Source organism: Carcharodon carcharias, chromosome 1, assembly GCF_017639515.1.
Source record: "Carcharodon carcharias isolate sCarCar2 chromosome 1, sCarCar2.pri, whole genome shotgun sequence".
Taxonomy (NCBI): Eukaryota; Metazoa; Chordata; class Chondrichthyes; order Lamniformes; family Lamnidae; genus Carcharodon; species Carcharodon carcharias.
In genome coordinates, this window is record NC_054467.1 from 255,151,156 (window position 1) to 255,175,048 (window position 23,893).

The window sequence follows — 23,893 nt, forward strand, 5'->3', positions numbered from 1 at the left end:
CGATTAGATAATGACCTGATCATCTATTTTCGTAACGTTGGTAGAAGTATAATTATTGACCAGAGCTGAGCACCACCCTGCTGACATTTGCATTCCAACTATTGACAACAGGAAAGAAAGAACTTGCATTTATATAGCACCTATCAGGACCTCAGGACGTCTCAAAGTGCTTTAAAGCAAAAGAAGTGCTTTTCAAGAGTTGTAGGAAATGTGGCAGCTAATTTTGCACATAAACGGTTCAATGGGCTTGGGAGCTGTAACCCTTCACAATTTCCCTACCCACCACTCATACAGTCAAGATTTGAGAAAAGATAAAGTGTAAAACATAGATAGATATTGGAGCAATCAGAAACATAGGCCAGGATTTTACAGCACCTCCCCCCCCCACCCCCACCCCATGGCAGGATATTATGGTCCTGCCGAACTGAGTGGAGATTTAAATGACTCGTTGCATCCGCCGGGGAGGTTGGGGGGGTGGGGGGGGTAGACACACTCCGCAGCTGGGCCGGAAGATTCTGGCCATAGAAGCAGGAGCTGGAGTAGGCTAACTGGCCCTTTGAGACTTCATTCAATAAGATCATGTTTGATCTTCCACCTCAACTCCAGCTTTCTGCAATACCCCACACTTTATCTGTGATGTTGTTTGAGGGATAACTATTGGCCAGGGCTCCCCTGCTGATCTTCAAAATAGTGCCAGGGCCCAGAGAGAACAGGCAGAGACTAAGTTTCAATGTCTCATTTGAAAGACAGCATCTCCAACAGTGCAGCAGTCCCTTGGTAATTGGAGTGTTGGCCTAAATATTTGTGCTCAAGTTTCTGGAAGAGCACTTGATCCCACAGCCCTCTGATTCAAGAGTGCTTCCACTGATGCACTATTGACACATGGTTCCTCACAGTAAAAATCTCTCAGACAACCTAATGGCCTGGTACTCTTTATGGGACTGACTAATATTTCTGGCAAGATTGGGACGGAGGGGGAGGGGGAAGTGATGTCACAATTGGCTACAGACCGCACAGCTAATGTGATGGGGCTACAACAGTCCAGTGCTGGTCAAGGCAGAGAAAGGGTCGAGACTTTCCAAGGCATGATAGCATCACGTGAGATCTAAAGTGCAACCCAAAGGACCTTCTTCCAGGGGTAATGCAAAGCAAACCTTTAGATACTGTGAGCAGATAATAATAGATAAGTGGGATGCTATGTTAAAGGTTTGCGAAGCAAGCAAGAGTGAAATTAGATTAGGCGCTCTATGCGGAGAAGTTCAGTTGTTATAGCTCTGAGAATTCATGAGACGAGGGCTTGGTTGGGGCCGTGAGTTACACCCGCTAACCTTTCATCCCTTGGTTGCAATAGTCCGAAGTTAACTGAGTTTGTTGCAGTCGCTGTGAAAATTTTAAGATGAAGTTGAGTGCGTATCACAAAACATTTCCCCCAACCCTGACCCAAATGTCTCTCAGGTCACAGGATGGTTTGTGTGAGAAGCAGAAACACTACACTGATGAAGTTTGGGAGTGAAAGAGTGCTGCACTGTTGGGGTGCTGCCTTTCAGATGAGGCATTTAATGAAGGTCCCATCTGCCCTCTCAGGTGGATGTGTGAAATCCCACTGCACTATTCGAATGAAGATTTGAGGGGTGGTGGTGGTGCTAAAGGTGAGGGGCCGTGGGGTGAAGGGCAATCTTTTTCTGGTGTCCTGGTCAATACTTATCCCTCAAACAAGAACAATAAAACAGATTTTCTGGTCATTATCTCACTGTGGGACCTTGTTGTGCACAAATTCCCTACAATGCCAACAGTAACTACATTTCAAAAATGCGTCATTGGCTGCAAAGCAATTTGGAGAATCCAGAAACTGTGAAGGATGCTATATAAATGCAGGTTCCTTCTCTGAATTGGTGGGAGACAAAGGCAGATAGCTGGGGCAAACTGGAGTGACTACTCAGCATCTGAGCTTGTGTCCCAATCAAGCTTGGAGATATTTTTGCTGGTATTGGGGACAAAAAGTGGAAAACATATCCCCTTTCCTAGGAGTGGCGCCTCTCTTCCAAAGATGCCCCCCCTGAAAAATTATGGTTACGAGGGGGTTTTGAAGATGCTACTCCTGAAATAGACAATTGCTATCTGATTATTCCCGCCTTTTAATGTCAGTGAATATTTTTGCAGATAAAGGGATAAAAATATTGTCGAGCTAGGGTCACTTTTCTGGTGGCCCACACAACAGACAAGCATGGGTCGCTAGGCGACCCTAGTGAGGTCACTAGGCGACCCTCGTGAGGTCACTAGGCGACCCTAGTGAGGTCATTGGACATCTGCATGCATCATGAGAGTGGCAATACAACAATATTATGTTGAGATGATGTGCTAAAACTGCCTAGTTGATAATAAGAGATAGAAATGAAATCTATTCTGTTATTACCTTGTGTTTTATTAGAAATGGGAAGTTCAGAGGTGATGCTAGGAAGCATTTCTTCAAGCAAAGGGTAGTTGAAATCTGAAACTTGCTCCATCCAAAAGAAAGTATTGAGGCTGGGGAGGTCAATTGACAATTTCAAAACTGAGATCAATAGGCTTGTATTTGGCAAAGATATTATGATATATGGAACCAAGGCGGGTAGATGGACTTTTTTTTATATTGGTTCATGCGATGTGGGCTTTGCTGGCTAGGCCAGCATTTATCGCCCATCCCTATTTGCCCTCAAGAAGGTGGTGGTGAGCTGCCTTCTTGAAGTGCCGCAGTCCATGTGGTGTAGGTACACCCACAGTGCTGTTAGGCAGGGAGTTCCAGGATTTTGATCCAGCGGCAGTGAAGGAACAGCGATATACTTCCAAATCAGGATGGTGGGTGGCTTGGAGGGGAACTTGCAGACAGTAATATCCCCTTGCACCTACTGCCCTTGTCCTTCTAGGTGGTGGAGGTTGCAGGTTTAGAAGCTGCTGCCGAAGGAGCCTTTGTGAGCTGTTGTACTACATCTTGTAGATGGTACACACTGCTGCCACTGTACATCGGGTGGTGGAGGGAATGAATGCTGCAGGTGCCAAACAAGCGGGCTGCTTTGTCCTGGATGGTTCCTGAGTGTTGAGGGAGCCGCACTCATTCAAGCAAGTGGGGAGTATTCCATCACACTCCTGACTTGTGCCTTGTAGATGGTGGGCAGGCTTTGGGGAGTCAGGAGGTTAGTTACTCACCACAGATACAAATCAGCCATGATATAATTTAATGGCAGAACAGAGCTCCCCCTATTCCAAACAACTCAACTGTTCACTAATTCAAGGGTCTACTCCTATTTGTTCTTTAAATTTTGGAGACACAAGGCAGCATATACTGCCCATTCCCAGCTACCCTAAATGCATTAAAGCTCAATCTTAACATAACCGACTGGTACATAGAATCACATAAAGGCCATACAGGATAAGGGTAACAGGGTCCTTTTCCTGCGGGGCTTTAGTGAACTAGCCTGGTTTTGTAATGATCATTCCCTGGGGTTAGCCCACACATTACCAAAGCTTATTCTCTCATCTTGATGTGTGCGGGATTTGAAGTCACAATCTCTGGGTTAATTGTCCAGTACTATAACAGCAAGACTACTCCTATTTCTATCGCCTATCGTCATTACAATCTGAAGATTGGTTCCCATATCAGTACTTAATCAACTAAGTTACATACTGTTAGAGTGCAGGCAGGTATACAGATTTACTTGATAAGAGGCAGGTGTGCAAACTGATCTCAATCTGAGAATTTAAGAAATTGAACTTCTCTATGACAAATTATTTATTTATTTCGTCATGGGATGTGAGCTTCGCTGGCTAGGCCAATAGTTATTGCCCACCCCTAATTGCCCTTGTGGTGATGAGTTGCCTTCTTGAACTGCTGCAGTCCATGTGGTGCGGGTACACCCATAGTGCTGTTAGGGGGGGTGGTTGGGGGGGCAGTTCCAGGATTTTGACCCAGTGGCAGTGAAGGAATGGGTGATATTTTTTCAAGTCAGCATGTTGTGTGGCTTGGAGGGCAACTTGCAGGTGGTGGCGTTCCCATGCATCTGCTGCCCTTGTGCTTCTAGGTGGTAGAGGTCATGGGTTTGGAAGATGCTGCTGAATGAACCTTGGTGATTTGCTGCAGTGCATCCTGGAGATGGTACACACTGCTGTCACTGTGAGCTGGTGGTGGAAGGAGTGAAAGCTGAAGGTGGTGGATGGGGTTCCAATCAATCAAGCAGACTGCTACAACTTGAGTGATGTCAAGCCTCTTGAGTGCTGTTGAAGCTGTGATCATCCAAGAAAATTAAGAATATTCTATCAGCTTTTGCCTCATAAAATGACATATGAACAAGGAGCAAAAATAGGCCATTCAAGCCCCTTGAACCTGCTCCACCATTTAATAAGATCATGGCTGATCTGATAGTAACCTGAAATCTGCATCCCACCTACCCCTGAAAACCATCACTTTGCTTACAAAGAATCTATCCACCTCTGCTTCCACTACCTTTTCAGGAAGAGAGTTCCAAAGATTCACAACCCTCTGTGAAAAAATTTCACCTAATCTCTATTTTAAATGGGCATCCCCTTATTTTTAAACAATGGCGCTTAGTTCTAGGATCTTCCACAAGAGGAAATATCCTCTCCACATCCACCCTGTCAAGACCCCTCTTACATGTTTCAATCAAGTCGCCTCTTACTCTTCTAAACTTCAATGGATACAAGCCTAGTCTGTCCAATGTTTCCTCATAAGACAACCCACCCATTCCAGGTATTAGTCTGGTAAACCTTCTCTGAACTGTTTCCAATGCATTTACATCCTTTCTTAAATAAGGAGACCAGTACTGTACAGAGTACTCCAGATGTGGTCTTATTAGTGCCCTGTACAACTGAAGCATAACCTCCCTACATTTGTATTCAATTCCCCTCGCAATAGATGATAACATTCTATTAGCTTTCCTAATTACTTGCTGTACTTATATACTAAACTTTTGCAATTCGTGCACTAGGACACCCAGAGCCCTCTGCACCTCAGAGCTTTGCAGTCTCTCACTATTTAAATAATATGCTTCTCTTTTATTCTTCCTGCCAAAATGGACAATTTCACATTTTCCTACATTATACTCCGTCTGCCAGGTCCTTTCCCACTCATTTAACCTATCCATATCTGTTTTGTCCTCCTTTTGTGCTCTTCACAACTTATTTTCTTATCTATCTTTGTGTCATCAGCAAATTTGGCAACCATCCCTTCATCCAAGTCATTTATATAAATTATAAACAGTTGAGGTCCCAGCACTGATCCCTGTGGCATGCCACTCGTTACATCTTGCCAACCTGAAAAAGACCCATTTATGCCTACTCCCTGCTTTCTGTTAGCGAGCCAATCTTCTATCCATGCCAATATGTTATCTCCTATACCATGAACTTTTATTTTCTGCAATAACCTTTCATGTGGCACTCTATCAAATGTCTTCTGGAAACCTAAGTATAGTACATCCACCAGTTCTCCTTTATCCACAGCACATGTTACTTCCTCAAAGAACTCCAATAAGTTGGTTAAACATGATTTCCCTTTCACAAAACCATGTTGACTCTGCCTGATGACCTTGAGCTTATCCAAGTAACCTGCTATAAATTCTTTGATAATAGCTTCTAACATTTTCCCTACAAAGGATGTTAAGCTAACTGGCCTGTAGTTTCCCATTTTCTGTCTCCCTCCCTTTTATGAATAATGGAGTTACATTTGCTATCTTCCAAGCTAATGGGATCTTCCTCAAATCTAGGGAGTTTTGGAAAATGAAAACCAATGCATCAACTATCTCATTAGACACTTCTTTAAGACCCTAGGATGAAGTCCATCCAGACCCAGGCTCGTCAGCCCACAGCTCCAACAATTTACTCAGTACCACTTCTCTGGTGACTGTAATTTTCCTGACTTCCTTCCCCACTTCCATTTCCTGGTTTCTTGCTGCTTCTGGGATGTTGCTTGTATCCTCTATAGTGAAAACTGATGCAAAACACCTGTTCACTTGCCATCTTCTTGTTTTCCATTATCAATTCTCCAGACTCACTTTCTATAGGACTAATGCTCCCTTTGTTAACTCTTTTCTATTTAAAATATTTATACAAACTCTTACTATCTGTTTTTATACTTCTGGCAAGCTTTCTCTCATACCCTCATTAGTCTTTTAGTCATTCTTTGCTGTTCCTTAAATTCTGTCCAATCTTCTGGCCTTCCATCTACCTTTGCACAATTATATGCTTTTTTAAAAAAGTTTGATACTATCTTTAATCTTTCTAGTTAACCACAGATGGTGTGTCTGTCCCTTGAACATTTTCTTACTCGTTGGAATGTATCTATTCTGTGCATTCTGAAATACCCCCTTAAATATTAGCCACTGCATCTCTATTGACCTATCCCTTAACCTAATTTTCCAATTCACTTCAGCAACATCAGCTTACATGACCTCAATTGCCCTTATTTAAGTTTAAAAACTTTAATCTCAGACCCACTCCCTCTCCCTCAAGCAATGTAAAATTCAATCATATTATGGTCGCTGCTACTTGGGGCGCCTATGAGCTCATGAATTATTCACAATTCATTGTACAATACCAGGTCTAGTGTAGCCGGTTCTCTGATTGGCTCCAGGACATGCTGTTCTAAGAAACTATCCTGAAAAGATTCAATGTATTCCTCACCTAGGCTAACTTTGCCCATCTGGTTTTTCCATTCTATATGTAAATTAAAATCTCCCATGATTATTGCCATGCCTTTCTGAAAAGTTCCAATTATCTCTTTCTTTATGCTCAACCCTACCATGTGGTTACTGTTAGGGGGCCTGTACACAACTCCCACAAGTGACTACTTTCCTTTACCATTTCTCATCTCTACCTAAACCATTTCCAGATCCTGGTTTCCTGAACTTAGGTGATCCCTGTCTGTTGATTAACTGACAGAGCCACCCCTCCATCTTTTCCTTGTTTGGTGTCCTTCCTAAATATCCTGTACCCTTCAATATTCAGGTCCCAATCCATGTCCTCCTGCAGTCATGTTTCCATAATGGCTATCAAATTGTAATTATTTATTTCTATGTGCACTCTCAGTTCACCTGTTTTGTTTTGAATGCTACATGTATTCAGATACAGAATCACACAGTGCAGAAGAGGCCCTTCGGCCCATCGAGTCTGCATCAACACATGAGAAACACTTGACCTATCTACCTAATCCCATTTACCAGCACTTGGCCCATAGCCTTAATATTGTGACGTGCCAAGTGCTCATCCAGGTACTTTTTAAAGGATGTGAGGCAACCCGCCTCCACCACCCTCCCAGGCAGCACATTCCAGACCGTCACCACCCTCTGGGTAAAAAGGGTTTTTCCTCACATCCCCCCTAAACCTCCTGCCCCTCACCTTGAACTTATGTCCCCTCGTGACTGACCCTTCAATGAAGGGGAACAGCTGCTCCCTATCCACGCTGTCCATGCTCCTCATAATCTTGTACACATCGATCAGGTCACCCCTCAGTCTTCTCTGCTCCAACGAAAACAACCTAAGTCTATCCAACCTCTCTTCATAACTTAAATGTTTCATCCCAGGTGAATCTCCTCTGCACCCCCACCACATCCTTCCTATAATGTGGCGACCAGAACTACACACAGTTCTCCAGCTGTGGCCTCACCAAGATTCCATACAACTCCAACATGACCTCCCTACTTTTGTAATCCATGCCTTGATTGATAAAGGCAAGTGTCCCATATGCCTTTTTCACCACCCCACTAACATGCCCCTCAGCCTTCAGAGATCTATGGACACACACTCCAAGGTCCCTTTGTTCCTCAGAACTTCCTAGTGTCATGCCGTTCATTGAATACTTCCTCGTCAAATTACTCCTTCCAAAGTGTATCACCTCACACTTTTTAGGGTTAAATTCCATCTGCCACTTATCTGCCCATTTGACCATTCCGTCTATATCTTCCTGTCCCCCAAGACTCTCAACCTCACTGTTAACAACCCAGCGAATCTTTGTGTCATCTGCAAACTTACTAATCCTACCCCTCAAATAGTCATCTGTGTCTTTTATATAAATGACAAATAATAGGGGACTGAGCACAGATCCATGTGGTACGCCACTGGACACTGACTTCCAGTCACTAAAGCATCCTTCTGTCATCACCCTCTGTCTCCTACAACTAAGCCAATTTTGTTAAGCATGACCTCCCTCTGACAAAGCCATGCTGACTATCCCTGATCAAACCTTGCCTCTCCAAGTGGAGATAGATTCTCTCCTTCAGAATTTTCTCCAATAGTTTCCCTACCACTGACGTGAGACTCACTGGCCTGTAGTTCCCTGGCTTATCTCTACAACCCATCTTAAATAGCGGAACCACATTAACTGTTCTCCAATCCTCTGGCACCTTCCCCGTGGCCAGAGAGGAATTAAAAATTTGGGTCAGAGCTCCTGCGATTTCCTCCCTTGCCTCACTCAGCAGTTTGGGACACAAATCATCTAGACCTGGAGATTTGTCCACTTTTAAGCCTGTCAACACTTCCAATACCTTATCACTCCCCATATCAATTTGCTTAAGAACCTCGCAGTCTCTGTCCTCGAGTTCCATACCTTCATCCTCATTCTCTTGGGTGAAGACGGATGTGAAGTATTCATTCAACACTCTAGCAATGTCCTCTGGCTCCACGCATAGATTTCCCCCTTGATCCCTAATGGGCCCTATTCTTCCCCTGGTTATCCTCTTCCCATTGATATACTTTGAGAATATCTTGGGATTTTCCCTACTTTTACCGGCCAGAGCTTTCTCATATCCCCTCTTTACTCTCCTAATTGCTTTCTTAAGCTCCACCTTGCAATTTCTGTACTCCACTCATGCCTCCACTGATACAGAGCTTTTAGTTTTATCTCTTTATAACCTCTAGTTTCATCTGTTGATTTACTGTTGGATTTGTACTCTCTATCCCTTCCAGTCACAATCTGTTTTTCATTTCCCGTAATAATACCTTTTTCTTTTGTCTTGTCTCTGCTCTTTGATGTGCCACATCTTTCCAAATTTGATCCCGTGCTTGCCCATTGCAGCAGTCTGTGTCCTTCTGAGAATGTTCCTGGACTATAGCAAAAGCCAAAACTCTTTCATTGATGCTCTTCAGGGAGGGAAACTGCTACCCCTATCTGGACTGGCCCTGCTGTGACTATAGTTCGCACAATGATGTTGACATTTACTTCCCTTGGAGCACCCAGAGATGGTCATTAAATAAGTGTTGACAATACTCACAAGGCAATGTTTAAGGACAAAAAGAAATAAAAAGTACAGATGGATTTTACCAATGATGTTGAATTGTGCTGCTTATTTTGCATTCTCTTGTGCTCCTAATGAAATCCCACCTTTCTGATGGTCTGTATTTGTCTTCCCTAAAGATTCCAAATATCGATCCGAGCATCCCAACCACCTACATGGACCACTATCGAGGATGTATGCCCCCTATCAAGCCGTGCATTGAATATTGTAGACCTCACATGAATCCATACACCGCCTGCATGGATCGTTTCAGCTATCACTGCTGCTACCCATGTGGCTATCAGATATGTCCACAGACTAGCTGCACTTATGACACAAACAAGGTAGCAAAGGGGCTAGGATGTGTCCTGTCTGGGTAAATTGTTTTCAGGGTCGCTTTGAATTGATAAGGCCAGGGTTGGAATACTGTGAACAGTTCTGGTCTCTGTATTTTAAAATAGGAATAGAAAAACTAAAGAATGTGTAAAAAATAAATTTAGAATGAGAGGTGATCTTACTGAAACATAAGATCCTGAGGGGGCTTGATGGGGTGGATACCAGGGGGATGTTTTATCTTGTGGGGAAGACTAAAGCTATGGGATAAAGTTTAAAATAAGACATCCCCCTTTTAAAACAGAGATAATGACTTTTTGTCCCAAAGGGTCATTGGTGTGTGGCATTCCCTTCCCCAGAAAGTAGTGGAAACTGGGTCATTGAATTTATTCAAGGCAGAGTTAGATTTTTGATTGACAAGGAAGTCAAGGGTTATGGGGGGCAAACAGTAAAGTGGAGCTGAGATCACAACCAGATCAGCCATGATCTTATTGAATGGTGGAGTAGGCTTGAAAGGCTAAATGACCTCCTCCTGCTCCTATGTTCCTAATTAAAAATGATACCAGAACTGAAAGGGTATACCTATCAGGAAAGATTGAACAGGTTGGGGCATTTTTCTCCAGAAGAGAAGTCTGAGGGTCTTTAAAATAATGGAAGAGTTTGATTGTAAAGACGAGGGAAGATGTTTCCACTTGTGGGGGAGTTATTTTTTATTTGCTCATGGGATGTATGCTTTGCTGGCAAGGCCAGCATTTGTTCCCTCTCCCCAGTTGTCCTTGAGAAGGTGACTCTATGCAGTGGAGGTAAACTCACACTACTGTTAGGGAGGGAGTGTCAGGTTTTTGACTCAGCTTCAGTGAAGGGACAGTGATACAGGCGCATTGCAAGATTAGAATACTTAGCATATCGGTGTTTACTGAAGAAGAGGATGCTGACAAAATATTGTTAGAAGCAGAGATGGAGGTAATGGTGGGCTGGAAAATGATAAGCAAGATGTTCTGGAAAGGCTGGCTATGCTTAAGAGTGGGTAATTCATCTGAAATGGATGACTTGGATCCCAGGTTGCCAAAGAAAGCCGGGGCAGAGATAGCAGAAAGACTTGTCATAATCTTTCAATCTTCCCTTGATATGGGGGAGATTCCAGAGGATTTGAGTATGGCAAATGTGACACCCTTATTCAAGAAAGGTGCAAGGACAGTGCCATTAAATACAGACCAGTCAGTTTAACATCAGTAGAAGGTAAGGTTTAGAAGGAATAATCATGCAACAAAATCATCAGGCACCTGGAGAGGTCTGAGATAATTAAAGAGAGCCAGCATGGATTTGTAAAAGGCAGATTGTGCTTGACTAATCTAATTTAATTTTTCAATGAAGTAACAGACTGGGTTAATGAAGAGAATGCAATGTCCGCTATACGGATTTTAAAAAAGCATTTGACAAAATGACTCGAAAGGCTAGTTATCAAAATTGAGACTCATGGAATAAGCAGGGTCACTGTCATCTTTACGATCAAACAAAAAAATAGCTTAAGGGCAGAAAACTGCAACCCAAGGGCTGTTTTTCAGAGTGGGGGGTGTGGACAGTGGTGTTTTATAAGGGTCAGTGGTGCGACTATTTTAAGACAGAGAAGTGTGAGGTGATGCAATGGCAGAAGGGATGAGAGAGGCAATGCAGACTTAATGGCACAGTTTCAAAGAGTGTGCAGGGACAGGGGGGTTCATGTGCATTGATGTTTAGCAGGATATATTGAGAGAGTAATTAGCAAAACATGGGATTTTGGGCTTCATAAATACAGGTATTGTATACAAAAGCATAAAGGCTATGCTGAATATTTATAACGCTCTGGTTAAGCTACAACTAAACTAGTGTGTCTAGTTCTGGTCATCACACTTTAGGAAGGGTATGAGGATCCTTGAGAGGGTGCAGAGGGTGCAGAATGGATAGGTACATATGAATTAGGAGCAGGAGTAGAACACTCAGCCCCATGAGACTGCTCCACCCTTCAATAGGATCATGGATGATCTAATTTTAACTTCAACTTCACATTCCAGCCTTCCTCTGATGACCTCTCACCCCTTGCTTATCAAGAAACTATCTACTTCTGCCCTAAAAATATTCAAAGACTCTGCCTTAACCACATTCTGCAGAAGAGTGTTCCAAAGTCTCTCAGCCCTATGAAAGAAAGAATTATTTCTCATCTCTGTCTTAAATGGGTGACCCCTTATTTTGAAACAGTGCCCTCTAGTTCTGGATTCTCCCTCAAGAGGAAACATCCTCTCCACATCCACTCTGTCAAGACCCCTCAGGATCTTATATGTTTCAGTCAGGTTGCCTCTTACTCTTCTAAACTCCAGCGGATACAAGCCTAACCTGTCCAACCTTTCCTCAAAAGACCAACCGGCCTATTCCTGGTATTAGTTCAGTGAACCTTCTCTGAACTGCTTCCAATGCATTTACGTCTTTCCTTAGATAAGGAGATCAATATTGTACACAGTACTCCAGACGTAGTCTTGCCAATTCCCTGTATAACTGAAGCATAACCTCCCTACTTTTGTATAAAAGCAAAATACTGCGGATACTGAAAATCTGAAACAGTAAAGGAAAATGCTGGAAAAATGACTCAAAGAAAGGTCTGAAGAAGGGTCATATGGACTCAAAACGGTTAACTCTGTTTCTCTCTCCACAGATGCTGCCAGACCCACTGACTTTTTCCAACATTTTCTGTCTTTGTCCTTCTTGTAATCATTTTCCCTTGCAATAAACAATAACATTCTATTAGCTATCCTAAATGCTTGCTGCATCTGCATACTAAGCTTTTGTGATTCATCCACGAGATACCCAGATCCCTCTGCATCTCAGAGCTCTGCAAACTCTCACCATTTAGATAATATGCTTCTTTTTTAATTTGCCCTGCCAAAATGGACAATCTCATATTTTCCCACACTGTACTTCATCTGCCGGGTCTTTGCCCACTGACCTAAACTACCTATATCCTTTTGTACCCTCCTTGTGTCCTCTTCACAGCTTACTTTCCTACCTATCTTTGTATCATCAGCAAATTTAGCAACCATTCCATCGGTCCCTTCACCCATATCATTTATATAAATTGTAAAGAGTTGATGCTGCAGCACTGATCCCTGTGGCACACGAGTCTGACAACCAGAAAATGACCCACCTATGCCTACTTCCTGTTTCCTGTTAACTAGCCAATCTTCTATCCATGCCAATATGTTACCCCTTACACCATGAGCTTTTACTTTTCGCAATAACCTGTAATGAGGCACCTTATCAAATGCCTTCTGGAAATCGACGTACGGTACATCCACCAGATCCCCTTTATCCATAGCACCTGTTACTTCTTCAAAGAACTCCAATAAATTGGTTAAATATGATTTCCCTTTCACAAAATCACGTTGACTCTGCCTGATTACCTTGAAATTTTTCTAAGTGCTCTGTTATTACCTCTTTAATAAAAGCTTCTAACATTTTCCCTATGACAGATGTTAAGCTAACTGGCCTATAGTTTCCTGCTTTCCATCTCCTCCCTTTTTGAATAAAGGAGCTACATTACCTGTTTTCCAATCGAGTGGAACCTTCCCTACATCTAGATGAATTTTGGAAAATTAAAACCAACACATCAACTATCTTACTAACCACTTCTTTGAAGACCCTATAATGAAATCCACAAGGACCCGATACTTGCTAAATACCAGTTCGCTGGCGACTGTAGTTTTCTTGAGTTCCTCCCTCTCTTCCAATTCCTGACTTACAGCTGTTCTTGTGGATGTTATTTGTGTCCTCTTTAGTGAAGACCAATGCAAAATACCTGAGGGATGAGGGATTTTAGGCGCAAGGTTAGGTTGAAGAAGCTGGGGTTGTTTTCCAGGCAGCAAAGAAAAAGAGGAGGGTTTTGATCGATGTGTATAAGCTTTAGTTTAGTTAGACAAAGAAAAGCTATTGCCATTAGTTCATTGAACAAGAACTAGGCACACAGATTTAAGGTTTTGGACAAGAGATGCAATGGTAGATGAACTTTTTTTTGCAGTGAGTAGTGACGATCTGGAACCTGCTGCCTACGAGGGTGGTGGAAGCAGAAACAATCATATATTAAAAGGAAAACAAATGGGCATTTGAGGAAAATAAAGTTGCAGGGCTTCGGGTATGACCCGATTACAGCCTTGGTTCAAACATGAACAAAAGAGCTGAACTCCCGAGGTGAGGTGAGAGTGACTGCCCTTGACATCAAGGCTGCACTTGATCAAGTATGGCATCAAGGATCCCTAACAAAACTGGAGTCAATGGGAATCAGGGGGAAAACTCTCCGCTAGTTAGAGTCATACCTGGCACAAAGAAAGATGGTTGTGCTTGTTGGAAGTCAATCATCTCAGCTCCAGGACTGTAGAAGTTCATCAGGGTAGTGTCCTAGGCCCAACCATCTTCAGCTGCTTCATCAATTACCTTCCTTCCATCATAAGGTCAGAAGCAGAGATGTTTGCTGATCATTGCACAATGTTCAGCAACATTTGTGACTCCTCAAATACTGAATTAGTCCATGTCCAAATGCAGCAAGACCTGCTTAATATCCAGGCTTGGGCTGACAAGTGGCAAGCAACATTCATGCCACACAAGTACCAGGCAATGACCATCGCCAACAAGAGAACATCTAACCATTGCCCCTTGACATTCAATGGCATTACCATTGTTGAACCCCCCCACTATCAACATCCTGGGGAGTTATCATTGACCAGAAACTGAACTGGACTAGCTATATAAATACTGTAGCTACAAGAGCAGGTCAGAGGCTAGGAATCCTACAGCGAGTAACTCACCTCTTGACTGCCCAAAACCTATCCACCATCTACATGGCACAAGCCAGGAGTGTGCTGGAATATTCTGCACTTGCCTGGGTGAATTCAACTCTCACAACACTCAAGAAGCTTGACACCGTCCAGGACAAAGCAGCCCACTTGATTGGCGACCTTCCACAAATATTCACCCCCTCCACCACCGACACACAGTAGCAGCAGTGTGTGCCATCTATAAGATGCACTGCAGAAATTCACCAGGCTCCTTAGGCAGCACCTTCCAAATCCATAACCACTACCACTTAGAAGGACAAGAGCAGCAGATAGATGGGAACACCACCACCTGGAAGTTCCCCTCCAAGACACACACCATCCTGACTTGGAAATATATCACTGTTCTTTCACTGTTGCTGGGTCAAAATCCTGGAACTCCCTCCCTAGGTGTACTTACACCACATGGACTGCAGCAGTTGAAGAAGGCAGTTCACCACCACTTTCTGAAAGGTAATTAGGGGTGGGTAATAAATGCTGGCCTAGCCAGTGACACCTGCATCCTGTAAATGAATAAAAAAATGAAGTTGATTGAATTGCTCTACAGAGAGCCAGCATGGACTTGATAGACAGAATGGCCTCTTTCTGTGTCGTTATGACTCTGTAGTTCCAAGTGAGGATGATGTGTATCTTGGTCGTGAACTTGCAGGTGATGGTGTTCCCATTCATCTGCTGCCTTTGCCCTTCTTAGTAGTAAAGATCATGGTTTGGAAGGTGCTGTTGAAGGAGGCTCAATGAGCTGCTGTGGTGCATCTTGTAAATGGTGCTACACACTACTGCCACTGTATAGTGGAGAGAATGAACGCTTAAGTTGATGGATGGCGTGCTGATCAAGCCAGCAACCTTTCCCTGAATAGTATTGAGTTTATTAAGTGTTAATGAAGTTGTAAACACAGTCCTGACTTGTGCCCTATAGATGGTAGATAGGCTTTGGGGTGTCGGGATGAGTTACTCACCATAGCATTTCCAGCCTCTGACCTACTCTAGTAGACACAGTGTTTATATACTTGGTCCAGTTCAGTCTCTGGTCAATGGTAATCCCCAGGATGTTGATGGTGGGGTTTTAGTGATGGTAATGCCATTGAATAGCAAAAGATGTCTGGCCTCCAACTGCAACCATCTTCCTTTGTGGTAGGTATGGTTCCAACCCATAGAGAGTTTTCTTCTGATTTTCAATGACTTCAATTTTGCTAGACTCCATGATGATGGCATTTGGACTTTCTCACATGTTGCCTTGATGTCAAGGGCAGTCACTCTCACCTCACCAAAACTTGCGGTCATAATTATAAGATAATCACTAATAAATCCAACAGGAACCTTGGGAGAAACTTCTTCATGTACAAATTGTGAGAAGTGGAACTCATTATCACAGGCAAGATCAAATAGCATAGATGCATTTAAGGGGAAGATAGAAGAAGAAAATAGAAAAGGAGAAGGAAATAGAAAAATGTTTTGAAGAGATGTGGGAGAAAATTTATGGGAAGTGTAAACATTGGCATGGAGCCAAATGGTTTATTTGTTGCCAATTCTATACAATACTTACCTGATTATGGAAACAGGAATTTACACATGCCTGCTCCATCCGTTGCTCACAATGTTTACCCCAACCCCCATTGCCATCGATTACTTGCCCCTGAACTCTAGAAGGCTTCCTACCTGCCATTAGAGGCTTATGTATCCATTTAGTACCTGAAAGATGGGGGCAGTGCCATTGAATTTCTAGGCTAAAGGATGATTTTTTTTTAATGTGTATACGTTAGGTATGCTATACTTCCCAGAGAATGTAGAAATGGGAGATAAAAACAAAAAATAGTGATAAACTCAGCAGGTCTGGCATTATCTGTAGAGAGAGAAAGAGATAATGCTTCAAGTCCAATATGAGTCCAAAGAAGAGTCATATTGGACTTGAATTATTAACTCTTCCTCCCTCCACAGATGCAGCCAGACCTGCTGAGTTTTACCAGCGCTTTCTGTTTTTATTTCAGATCTCCAGAATCCACAGTATTCTATCTCTATTATGTAAAAATATGTGCTTTGTTTTCCAGGCAGCAGAGGACGCTCTTGCATGTTACAGGTACAAGAAATGCTTAGACAGCTTCTACGGGCCTTCAGCCATAGCACAGGTGAGTCAGCATGGGAAGAGGTCAAGAAGTTATCTTGGCGCGGACAGTGGGAATGGGGAATACAAAATCAGCCATCTCTCAATGGGTGCAGGCTCAACACAATCCAGGACAAAGCACTCTCATCTGGGTCAGAAGGTTGTGGGTTCAATGGTCACTCCATTTATTGCCCATCCCTAATTGCCCTTGAGAAGGTGGTGGTGAGCTGCTTTCTTGAACCCCTGCAGTCCATGTGCTGTAGGAATATCTAGTGTGCTGTTAAGAAGGGAGTTCCAGGATTTTGATCTAGCAACAGTGAAGGAACGGTGATATATTTCCAAGTCAGAATGGTGTGTGACTTGAAGGGGAACTTGCAGGCTGTGGTGTTCACATGCACCTACTGCCTTTGTCCTTATAGGTGGTAGAGGTTGCAGGTTTGGAAGGTGCTGTCATAGGAGGTTTGGTGAGTTGCTCTGGTGCATTTCATAAATGGTACACGCTGCTGCCACTGTGCACTGGTGGTGAAGGGACAGGATGTTTAAGATGGTAGATAGAGTGCCGATCAAACAGACTGCTTTGTCCTGGATTGTGTTGAGCCTGCACTCATCCAGGGAAGTGGAAAGTATTCCATCACACTCCTGCCTTGGGCCTTGTGGACGGGGAGTCAGAAAGTGAGTTATCTGCTGCAGAATTCCCAGCCTTTGACCTGCTCTTGCAGCCACAATACTTATATGGCTGATCCAGTTAAGTTTCTGGTCAATAGTAACTCCTTCGATGTTGATGTTGGGGATTCATGATGGTAATGCTGTTGAATGTCAAGCAGAGTTGATTATATTCTGTTTTGTTGGAGATGGTCATTGCCTGGCACTTGTGTCTCATGAATGTTACTTACCACTTATCAAGCCTAACTGTTGTCCAGGTCTTGCTGCATTTGGACATGGACTGTTTCAGTGTCTGAGAAGTGTCAAATGGTACTGAACATCATGCAACCATCAGCGAACATCCCCACTTTGACTTTTGATGGAGGAAAGGTAATTGATAATGCCACTGAAGATGGTTAGGCTTAGGCACTGTAACTGAGGAACTGCTGTTGGCAATGTCCTGGGTCTGAGGACAGTTTGTTACTGAGTAAGTGCACTTTGATAGCACTCTTGATAGCACCTTTCGTCACTCCATCAATGATTGAAATTGGACTGGTGGAGTGGTTATTGACTGGATTGGGTTTGTCCTGCTTTTTGTGGACAGGAATTGGGCAATTTTCTACTGTCTGTTAGATGCTAATGTTGTAGTTGTAGAACAGTTTGTTACTGAGTAAGTGCAGCTTGGCTAAGTGCTGCTAGTGCTTGAGCACAAGTCTTCAGTTCTATAGCTGGGATGTTGTCAGGGCTCATTGTTTTTGCCATATCCACTGCCTTCAGCCATTTCTTGATGTCACTGGCAATATGATGGTGGGAACTTCAGGAGGAGGCCGAGATAGTCATCCACTCAGCACTTCTGGCTGGCGTGCTGGGCTCCGCATCATTGAGTTTGGGATCTTTTTGGAGTCTCCTCCTCTGGTTAGTTGTTTAATTGTCCACCACCATTCACAACTGGATTGGTAGGACTGCAGAACTTTGATCTGATTTATTGATTGTGGAGTTGTTTAGCTCTATTTATCAAATGCTACCTCCATAAGAACATATGAAATAGGATCAGGAATAGGCCATTCGGCCCCTTAAAGCTACTCAACATATGATCATGGCTGATCTTCTACTTCAACTCCACTTTCCTGCCTGCTCCCCATATCCCTCGATTCCCTGAGAAATCAAAAATCTATCAACCTCAGTCCTGAATATACTTAATGATGAAGCATCCACAACCCCCTGGTATTGACAATTCCAAAACTTCATAACTCTGAGTGAAGAAGTTTCTCCTCCTCAGAGTCCTAAATGATTGTTCCATTATCCTGAGTTCATACCCCCAACTTCTAGATTCCTCTGCCAGGGGAAAGAGCACTGAATGTCTACCCCGTCAAGCCCCTTCTGAATCGAATATGTTTCAATGAGCCTCTCATCATAGGACAATCCTCTCATCCTAGGAACCAATCTAGTGAACCTTCATTATATCGCCTCCAAGGCAAATAAATCCTTCCTTGGATTTGGAGGCCAAAGCTGTGGTCACACAAAAGCCCTATACAATTGTAGCAAGACTTCCTTTTTCTTGTATTCCAGTTCCTTTGCAACAAAGGCCAACATGACACTTACTTTCCTCACTGTTTTACTGTAACTGCTTGCCAACTTCGTGTCTCTTATATAAGCATACCCAAGTCTACCTGAACATGAACATTTAAAAATATCACACTTTTAAAATTTCCATTCCTACGACCAAAGTGAATAACCTCACACTTACCCACATTATACGCCAGCTGCCATCTTGTTGCCCACTCAATTTACCCGTCTACATTTCTTAGCAGCTGCTTCTTGTCCTTCTTACAGTTTACATTCCTACCTAGCTTTGTATTTGTTTTTATTTATTCATGGAATGTGGGCTTCGCTGGCTGGGCCAGCAGTTAATGCCCATCCCTAGTTGCCCTTGAGAAGGTGGTGGTGAGCTGCCTTCTTGAACCGCTGCAGTCCATGTGGTGTAGGTACACCCACAGTGCTGTTAGGAAGGAGGTTGTAGGATTTACACCTAGCGGCAGTGAAGGAACAGTGATATATTTCAAGCCAGGCTGGTGAATGACTTGGGAGGGGACATTCCAGGTGGTGGTGTTCCCATGTATCTGCTGCCCTTGTCCTTCTAGATGGTAACGGTTGTGGGTTTGGAAGGTGCTGTTGAAGGAGCCTTGATGAATTCCTTGGTGTATCAGCAGCAAACTTTGATCAATAACTCTTGGTCTCTTCATCTAGGTAATTAATTGTAGTCAGTCATATAACATAAATAGCTGAGGCCCCAGCATTGATCCTTGTGACACTCCACTGGTTAAAACCTGCCAACATGAAAATGCCCTGTTTATTCCCTACTCACTGTTTCCTCTTCAGTAACCAATCCTCTACGCATGCTAGTATATTACCCCCACTCCCTCTTGACTGAGCACCAGCCGCTGTTGAGACTGGACATACCCAGGGATCATAATGGAGGAACTTGAGACATTGGCTTTAAAGTATGATTCCGTGGGTGTGACTATGTCAGGCTGTTGCTTGATTAATCTGTGGGACAGCTCTCCCAACTTTGAACACAAGTCCCCAGCTGCTGATGAGGACTTTGCAGGGTCAACTGAGCAGTGTGCACCTTTGTTGTTTCTGGTGCTTAAATCAATGCCAGGTCATCAGTCTGATTTTAGTAGCGGTTTGATACAATATTGCTGTGGGTCTGGGGTTACATGTAGGCCAGGCCAGGTAAGGATGGCAGCTTTTCTCCCCTAAAGGACATCAGTGAACCACATGGGTTTTTACAACAATCATGGTCATTATTCACGAGACTAGCATTTTATTGCAGGTTTATTCATTTAAATTGCTCCAGCTGGCATGGTGGGATTTGAACTACTATCTCCAGAACATTAGTCCAGGCCTCTGGGTTATTAGTCCAGTAACATTAACACCATGTTCCATACCTTTGTTAATATCTCCATATGTGGCCCAGTGTCAAATTTTGTTTGATAACGTTCCTGTGAAATGCCTTGGGACATTTTACTACCTTAAAGTAGCTATATAAAGGCAAGTTGTTTTAGTTATCGAAGAGTTACATCTTTAGGATGTTCTAGTGGACACACTGTGCAAAATTAATTGCAGGTTAATGATGCTTAGCACTACTTGCTCTTAGTTTCCAGTACTGAAGTTTAATGGAATATTTCAATCTAAGAGATATTCATGATTTGCCTGTTTTTGTGCCATCAGGTTTCTAAGCAATTACCTTCAAAGGACCAAAAGAACAAAACTGGCAATTTTTTTTCCTGAATTTTTTGGCCTCCGTTCTGATAATCAAGATTTTACTCAGTTTTAAACACACGGGTCAATAATCTCCTATTCCTTGTTTTTTACAGAACGAGAAATTTCCACCCGATGAGTTTGTTCCAAATCCGTGCCTGTTCACAGGTAAATGAAGAAGTTCACAGGCTAACATGTACATTCACAGGTCAATACACACGCCTACAGGTATATAATACATAGCAGCTCTCCAGGAGCTGGTCTGTTTAGTAATTTGTCTTTGGATTACTAGTCCAGTAACATTGCCGTGACCATACCCTTGATAATACATTGGAAAAGGTTAACATATGCATTTAATATTTTTCTGATCTGAACTTGGTGTATTTGGCACCATATTTAATTACCCCTCTCTCCAAATTATTCTCACTTTCCCCCTTTGTCTCACCTAGCTCCAAATGTCCCAAACTGTAACGGGTATATTAAGAAAACTTCAGCAATGCCCCGCCTACCTGAAGGAGGCATCAGCAAGAAACTGGAAGAGTGCGCCATCTTCCCTGCAGGTTAGTGTTCTGTTGCCTTTCATATCATGACTGGACTGCAGATGTACCAGGTGAGGAGAACTGTGGAAAGAAACCACACACCTTTCAGGGTCCTGGAATCATAGAATGGTCACAGCATAGGAGGCCATCTTTCCGAGCCGGCTGTCTGCAACAGCAACTCAGATAGTCCCTACATGTTTCCCAGAGACCTGCAAATCTGTACTCCACAGGTAATTATCCAATTCCCCTTTGAAAGCCATGATTGAATCTGCCTCCACCACCCTCTCTGGCAGTGAATTCCAGGTCCTAACACGTTGCTTCTAGTTCTTTCGTCAGTCGGTGTCCTCTGGTTCTCAACCTCTCTGCCAATGGGAACAGTTTCTCCCCATCTACTCTGTCCGGGTCTCTTATGGTTTTGAATACCTCTACCAAAAGAGGTGACAGTGCTCCTACTAAACCACAGCTGAATCTTAAATCAAAACATCGAGATAACATTTATTTAGCGCTTCTGATGTAATAAAACAGCACACAAAGGGAGATATTAGGCAGATGACCAAAAGGGGTAGGTTATAAAGAGTTCCTAAAGGGGGAAGAGAGAAATGGAGAGAGAGGTAGAGGTTTAGGGAGGGAATTCCAAAGCTTAGGGCTTTAGCAGCTGAAGGCACAGCCACCAATGGTGCAGAGGTTAAAACTAGGGATGTTCAAGAGGCCAAAGTTGGAGAAACGCATATGTCAGAGGGTTATTTTTTTATTCGTTCGTGTGATTTTGGGCGTCACTGGCTAGGCCACTTGTTCAGAGGGCATTTAAGAGCTATGGGTCTGGAGTCACGTGTAGGCCAGACCAGGTAAGGATGGCAGATTTCCTTCCCTAAACCAGATAGGTTTTTATAGCAATCGACAATGGTTTCGTGGTCATCAACAGAGCATTAAATTCCAGACTTTTTATTGAATTCAAATTTCAACATCTGCCGTGATGGGATCCGAACCCAGGTCCCCAGAGCTTTACCCTGGGTCTCTGAAATACCAGACCAGTACCACTCTGCAGAGAGAGGGAAGGGCAAGAGGCCATGGAGAGATTTGAAAGCAAGGGTGAGAATTTTAAAATCGGGACAATGTAGGTGAGCAAGCACGGAGATGATGGGTGAATGGGACTTGGGCAGCTGAATTTTCAATAAGCAGACATGGAAGGCCGCTTTGAATGTGTTAAAATAGTCAAATCTACAGGTAACAAAAGCATGAACGATACAGTCAAATGAACGTCAACATGGGTTTTGACTTTACACAAAGTCCCCAGTGCATCCCCACGCTCCTGAGCTAGTACTGTAGTCAGTTCACACATTGCAAGCAACTGCAGCAATGCCAAGTAAACGGTTGGGGCTGCTGTTGAGTCAATAGTTAAAAGCCATGCAGTTGCCAACAGCACCACCAGAAGACACTGAATGGTGCTGCAGCATTGATGTACCAGACTAATTCTAACAGATTTTGAATGAACCTTATTTTAGGCACAGTTTTGGAAGGATGTTAAATACTTGGGCAAAGGGCAGAGGAGATTTACTTGGGATGGGGGACTTCAGTGTCATGGGGAGACTAAAGAAGCTGGGATTGTTCTCCTCAGCAGGCAAGGTTAAGGGGAGATTTAACTTTTATTAATTCGCTTATGGAATGTGGTCGTCACTGTCATTTATTGCTGATCCCAAATTGTCCTTGAGAAGGTGGTGGTGAGCTGCCTTCTTGAAAACAACTGAGTAGCAGTAACAGAGGGCAGTTAATAGTTAAAACCACATTGCTGAGGGTTGGAGTCACATGTAGGCTGAACCAGGTAAGGACAGTAGATTTAAAATATATATATATATAAAAACAAAAAAACTGCGGATGCTGGAAATCCAAAACCAAAACAAAAACAGAATTACCTGGAAAAACTCAGCAGGTCTGGCAGCATCGGCGGAGAAGAAAAGAGTTGACGTTTCGAGTCCTCATGACCCTTCGACAGAACTTGAGTTCGAGTCCAAGAAATAGTTGAAATATAAGCTGGTTTAAGGTGTGTGTGTGGGGGGCGGAGAGAGAGAGAGAGAGAGAAGTGGAGTGGGGGTGTGGTTGTAGGGACAAACAAGCAGTGATAGAAGCAGATCAACAAAAGATGTCAACAACAATAGAACAAAAGAACACATAGGTGTTAAAGTTATTATCTAAACGAATGTGCTAATTAGGAATGGATGGTAGGGCACTCAAGGTATAGCTCTAGTGGGGGTGGGGAGAGCATAAAAGATTTAAAAAAAATTTTTAAAAAATAGTGGAAATAGATGGGAAAAGGAAAATCTATATAATTTATTGGAAAAAAAAGAAGGGGGAAACAGAAAGGGGGTGGGGATGGGGGAGGGAGCTCACGACCTAAAGTTGTTGAAAAAACTTCAACAACTTTAGGTCGTGAGCTCCCTCCCCCATCCCCACCCCCTTTCTGTTTCCCCCTTCTTTTTTTTCCAATAAATTATATAGATTTTCCTTTTCCCACCTATTTCCATTATTTTTTTAAAAATTTTTAAAAATCTTTTATGCTCTCCCACCCCCACTAGAGCTATACCTTGAGTGCCCTACCATCCATTCCTAATTAGCACATTCGTTTAGATAATAACTTTAACACCTATGTGTTCTTTTGTTCTATTGTTATTGACATCTTTTGATGATCTGCTTCTATCACTGCTTGTTTGTCCCTACAACCACACCCCCACTCCACTTCTCTCTCTCTCTCTCTCTCCGCCCCCCACACACACACCTTAAACCAGCTTATATTTCAACTACTTCTTGGACTCGAACTCAAGTTCTGTCGAAGGGTCATGAGGACTCGAAACGTCAACTCTTTTCTTCTCCGCCGATGCTGCCAGACCTGCTGAGTTTTTCCAAGGTAAT